Source organism: Gavialis gangeticus, unplaced genomic scaffold, assembly GCF_001723915.1.
Source record: "Gavialis gangeticus isolate Ggan-Ray unplaced genomic scaffold, GavGan_comp1, whole genome shotgun sequence".
NCBI classification, from domain to species: Eukaryota; Metazoa; Chordata; order Crocodylia; family Gavialidae; genus Gavialis; species Gavialis gangeticus.
In genome coordinates this window covers 44,253,801-44,259,967 of record NW_017729022.1, presented here as the reverse complement: position 1 = coordinate 44,259,967, position 6,167 = coordinate 44,253,801, and the positions used below count along the sequence as shown (strand labels likewise).

General features: G+C 38.7%; 1 long non-coding RNA gene across 1 annotated transcript in view; it reads right to left on the bottom strand.

Moving 5' to 3' along the window:
• Window positions 1–223: 223 nt before the first annotated feature.
• Window positions 224–6,167, bottom strand: part of LOC109297020 — a 22,117-nt gene continuing 16,173 nt past the window's right edge. The window contains exons 2-3 of the long non-coding RNA XR_002097154.1: window positions 4,887–4,893; window positions 224–324 (exon numbers count right to left, since the gene is read on the bottom strand). This is a non-coding gene — a long non-coding RNA (uncharacterized LOC109297020). The remainder of the gene's footprint in view (window positions 325–4,886; window positions 4,894–6,167) is intronic.

Sequence of the window (6,167 nt, the reverse complement as noted above, 5' to 3'; positions counted from 1 at the left end):
AGTGCACCAAATGCCCTGATGGAAAATATGTAGGAGAAACCAAACAACAACTGTGCACCAGAATGAATACACACGGAAAACCCATCAAAGACAAAAATATCCAGTTATCTGTGAGGGCACAGTTTTCACAAGACAATCACTCCCTCTCTGATTTTCTCAGTCCTAATCCTCAAAGGGAACTTACAAAACACTTTTTGTAGCTGAGCCTACAAAGTTTACTTCATAAATCTACTGGGTACAAAAAATCATGGACTCAATATAGACATTGAATTTATGACACATTACAACCTGCTTGACAACTGATTCACCAGGTGCCTGGCTGACCTTACCGTTTACACTTTTCTCCTTCCTCCCACCTTCCTCCCCTCCCCTTCTTTTCTACCTTTTGTCTTCCTAATTTTCGGCTATTTACTTTTTCACAGGCTGCAGCTTTTCTACCTTGGAGAATTCAACTACAGTAGAGTCTCCCTTACTTACCTTTGGCATTATTTCCTCCTCCTTTCTTCCCCTCTCTTCCCTTCCTACCCTTTGTTTTCCTAATTTCCACTTATTTACATTTTCACTGACATCCTGTCACATTTTTAGCTTCTTTTATTCCCTGGAGATCTCAGAACAGCAGAGACTGCCTATGCCTGAATAAGGGTGCTTCTGACTGAAGGCTTTCAAAAAAATTTTTTCAACTACTCAGTTAGTCTAAGAAAATATATCACATCTACCCAAAGAAGTTTGGCTGACACTAGTAAAGTAAGGAACATTTGTCCCATACTACCATCTATAAGGGAAGGAAAAACTTTCTACATTGAAATGACTAGAGAAGGTGAGAGGTGTTCTTTCAGAGTATCTGATGAAGTAAGCTTTGGCTAATAAGATGAAAATCTACCCTGCCTTTTAGATACGGTGAGGCAGGGGTGGAATAACTGCATTGTGTTTAGCTTCTGATGGAAGGCATAGTGGGATATATATCTCGAAGACTGATTGTGTCCTATAGAGTAAGGGATTGTCTCTTTATGCTATTTTCTTTTTCTTTGATTAAAAACAAAAAGCAAAGCAAAGCAAACCAGTACAGACCAAAAACAGACAGGTGATCCAAAATTCTTAGTCAGAAGCACAAGGGCTATTTTTTTTTTACCCATCCCCTCTATTTTAAGTGTAAATTTATTGCTAGTGAGGGTTTTGTGGGTGTCTGACTCTTCAGTTTGGTAACTAAGTGCAGCATTTGATGTGAAAGAAAGCATTTCATTATTAGGCATTTGTCAGAAAAGCAAAAGGAACAAGGCTAGATTTCCACAAGAGTTGTTATTCCCTTTTGAGTTGTTTTTCCTTTTTTTTCAACAGCTTAGCAATTAATACATTCATCAAGAATGTGAGATCTAAGTTCAATTTCCTCCTGTTACTAAGGGGACTTTACATTTTTCACCTTGCTGTAAGGGGTTCCATTGATGTTCTGCTTTACATAAATAATTAAATATTCAGCAGTTCATGGATTAGAACTGAAGTGTCCCATTTCCTAAAACTGCGGCCCAACCATGAGGCTAGAGAACTATTTTTCTGTCTCCTGCTCTAAGTGAAGGAATAATTTAAATATCAGTATATCTCAGGTTACTCACTTGAGTTCAAGTCCAAATCTCTGCTTCAGAGGACTGTTTATTCATTTTTCACAAGTCTGCCTATCTTAAAAAAACAAAATAAAACAAAATAAAAAAATAAACAAAATAGCCATAGTCCAGGTTACACCCTCAGTTCTAATCTTTAGGCTACAGAGGTATGTTTCTTCTCCTTTCTGCACAGTGGACCTGGTTTAATAAAAGGGATGGAGGGTCTGCCCAGTATACCCAGCCTCACTTCCTGGTTTGAGTATTTTCTTGAGATTTGGGAGATATGGATTTGAATCCCTTCTTGGTGAGGACAACCTAGGACTTAGGGCTTCTATTTCCAAGGCCAGAGCTCTGAGTTATTAGGTGAAAGGTACAGCATAGGCAACTGGTAGAGGGTGAACGGGCATGCACGTGCCCCCCCGATGGGGCTGGTGCCCCCCCAGTGGCTGACACTGATGCTGTAAGTATGGCTGGTGCCCCCTGTGGCAGGGCCACTGCCATTGGCGACTTCAGTGGGTGCCCTATCAGATTCAGGAGGCACCAGTCACTCATGGTGTGCAGTATGCTGCATCATGCTTTTGGGCTGAACTCAATTGTGTTTGTGTGAATTGAAATATTCCCTGAATATGACTAATAGATAGGACTTATGCAAATGCAAACATATGCAAATACTGCATGTCAGCCTTGTGAAAAGAGACTTGATATTTCTTCTTGCTTTGTTGTTTTATGCACAGCATTATGCTAGAAACTGGTTATTCTGCTGTCAATGATTCATGTATGACATGTCTATTTCTCTGTTCACTACTATTTTGTTTAATAGTCAATAAAAATAAGTACTGTATATGCCTTTGTAGGAACTTGTCAGTCCTATTCAGTAGTCTAAGTACTGCACTCATCTAGTCATTGTCTGTCTCCCATGTGAACAATAACAAGCAAGAATTTATGCTGAAGTTTGGCTGTAGTCAGAAAAGTGATTCTGTGGCATGTTCCATATTTATTCATGCAAGTGCATTTGCTATCAAGTTTACTCAGTTAGTAAGTTCAAAGGACTCTTCAAGCTGCTAGAATTTTGGCTCTGCCAACGAAACGATGGTATTTTAGTAATGTAGTATTACAGTCATTCACTTCATGGTTACAGAATTTGTAGTTCCTTTGTAGGTCAGCCACCAGCCCTCCACTATATACTATGCAATGCTTTGATTCCCACTCTAAATGGAATATAAAGTATCTTAGTTTATCTCAATATTAACTAGAGTGCAGATCCTCTAAATATTCTTTAGGTTATCTCTTTTTGTATGAGTGTTTATAAAGTTTTCTTATTAGAAAAACCCGAGAAAATGTAATTGTAGTTTGAATTTGACAAATTTTCTAAGGATTCCTACAAAGTTTTTAGAGTGAATCTTGACAAAAATGTAAGGGTAATTTGCAATTTTCATCAACTTTTTATAGTGGATCATTCTGCCAATTTCCTGAAATTTTGTGTGTGCACTGTGATTGGGAAATGCCTTGAGATTTCATGAACATTTCTGTTTGTTTACAAAAAAGCTTTTTGTTAAAGATAAATACTCAGAAAATGCTAGCAGTGCAAAATATTCTATTTTTGTCCCCAAACTTGTAAGAACCTCGATACATAACACACTGTTATTTCAGAAGGCCAAATGTATTAAGAAATAATAAAAAATTCCTACATTTGGATAACTGGGGTAAGCCCTAGACTAGGAAAAAATATTGATGAACACTGCAGAAACAGCATGAACCAAAGCACAAATTTATTTTCCTCTAATGAACAAGATCCTTAGTAAATTTTTGCTCAAAGGCATCAATAAATCTATTCCATGAAACATTTTTGTCATGATCCAATACCTTTCCTTGAGGCAAAGATTTTTTTTTTCTCATTTATTACTTATCTAAACTTTAACCTTTCTACCATCCCCTGAGTTAACTTGTTATACAGGTTTTACTGTAATGATTTATGTATTGCATGATAAAATATTCAAAGTAAAGTATGCTTTTACTCAAATAGCTCCTTAAGTCATTTTAATCTGCCCTTTTGTATATTTTTTGGAAAAGGCTGATTCTGTTTTATTCACTGAGTCTTTTGAAACAAAAACAAATTGAAATATATAATTTTGCTTTTATTAATGCTTATTTTATGAGTAAGTTACTAAACCTTTTGGACTTGTAAATGTGCTTTGGAGTTTAAAAATTAATTTTAATGTTGAAAATAATTGTTTATTTCTTGATCGTAGGTATATTAACTGGGGCACTGATGTGCAAAGAAGGAAGTGGTATTATAGGAGATTGAAATTATTGAACTGAGAACTATAAGCCCCAGACAGTGATGGGTTCTTCCATAGTAGGCACAAGGGAATCTGGCCTTAGCAGGAGTTCAGCAGTAAAAGGGAGAATTCAACCTAATTAGTTGAATGGAATAAGTAAAGGTATGTAAAATGATGTAAAAGACTAAAATCCTAACTTCAGCTTAGATACAAAAGCACAATGTTTACAGATGTGTAATCAGCATTACATCAGTGTAAAGCACTGAGGTAAGTTTGCCGAATCTGGTGAATAATTATCCCAGAAAGAATCAGCAAAACTGATGTTAAATTTCACCACTTTAGGTTTCCATTTTGAGTTAATACTTTGCTACAAGTAAACAGTCCATATGACCTACTTTCCCCCACTTTCTTGTGGCAAAGTGCTATAAGAACAGCCTAGTTATGACATGTAGAGCTTCTTCAGTGCAATCAAGGCTGTTTATGGAGCAAGTTCTTGAAGACTCACTTAGGTCTGAAGATGGCAGTACACTCCTCAAAGACAATGAGTTTATCAAAAACCGTTGGAAGGAGCACTACCAAAAGCTCCTGAATTGAGAGTGACTGATGAAACCATTGAATCCATCCCACAGCATCCAGTAAGTGAAGTGCATGCCAGTCCACCAACCTCCGGAGAAGTCTACCAAGCAATAAGACAGATGAAGAACAATGCGTCTGGTCCTGATGGCATTCCAGCTGAGGTTTTTAAAGTTGGAGCGAAAACTATGACCAACGAACTCTACACGGTTTCTCAAAATCTGGAACACTGAGGAAATTCCCACCAACCTAGGGAATGCCAATATTATCACCATTTTTAAAAAGGGAAAGAAGTCTGACTGTGGAAACTATCAAGATATTTCCTCCTCTCCATTGCTGGGAAGATGCTTGCTCGAGTTCTGCTGAACTGCTTGATTTTGCTGAGGAAATTGTTCCTGAATCTCAATGCATTTTTAGATCATTGAGAAGCACCATGGACATGATTTCTGTGGCTCAACAAATCTAGGAAATATGCTGAGAACAACACCAGGAACTGTATGTGGCCTTTATTGATTTGACCAAAGCCTTTGACTCTGTTAACCATGGGGCTCTATGGAAGATCTTATTAAAGTTTGGCTGCCCAGGGAAATTTATCACAATCCTAAGACTCCTTCATGAGCAGATGACTGCCTCCTTCCTAGGCAGTGGCTCTGCTATGGAGCCATTTGCCATTTGAACTGGCATCAAGCACAGATATGTGATTGCACCAATCTTGTTTTCTATCTTTTCATCCATGACCATTTGCCACACGGCATCAAGTTCAGGATGGATGGGAACCTTTTCAATCTCTCCTGCCTTCAAGCCAAAACCAAAGTTACTTTGGCCTCAATTGTGGAAATTTACTATACTGATGATTGTGCTGTTTTTTAGCATAAGGAGGAGGTCCTATAAATAACTATTAACTGCTTCTCTAAAGCATACCAGTGCCTAGGACCAGTGCCTTAGCATGAGAAAAACAAAGGTGCTTCACTAGCCTGATCTAGGTGAATCAACTCCCCTAGCAAAGATCCTCATTGACAGACAGAAGCTGGAGAATGTTGAATACTTTACATACCTCAACAGCCATCTCTCAAAGAAGGCCAACATTGATGAGGAGGTCCAGTATAGGATCCAATGTGCCAGCTGTGCCTTTGGAAGATTGTATCATCATGTGTTCAAGATCACAACATCATGACTCAAATATAGATGGTACTATGGAAGGCTGTGGTAATACCAGCTCTTCTCTATGGCTGTGAAGCTGAGGTGACCTACAGGGACCACCTGAAACCCTGGAATGCTATCACCAGTGCTACCTCTGGAAGATCTTTGGTGTAAAATGGGAGGATGGTTACACAAATGCCAGTGTCTTCACTGACACTAACACCACCAGTATAGAAGCGCTGATTATTCAATATCACTTGTGGTGGACAGGGGGCCAGACGAAATGCTTCAAAGACACCCTCAAGGCAAACATTAAGAAGTGTGGCATTGACATTGGGAAATTGGGGGAAAAAACTAGCCCAGGACAAGGCTACATGGAGACACTTTGTGAGAGATGGGACGTGTTACTTTGAGGAAAGCCATTGTGCCCTGGAGGCAGAAAAATGACAGAAACAGAAGGAAAGGAAATAAGACCAAAAAATCTGTGGCCCAGCCTTCCCTTTAACTATCACCTGTGGCATTTGCCAGAGAGTCTGTGGCTTTAGGATTGGCCACCTTAGCCATCAATGGACACATTTAC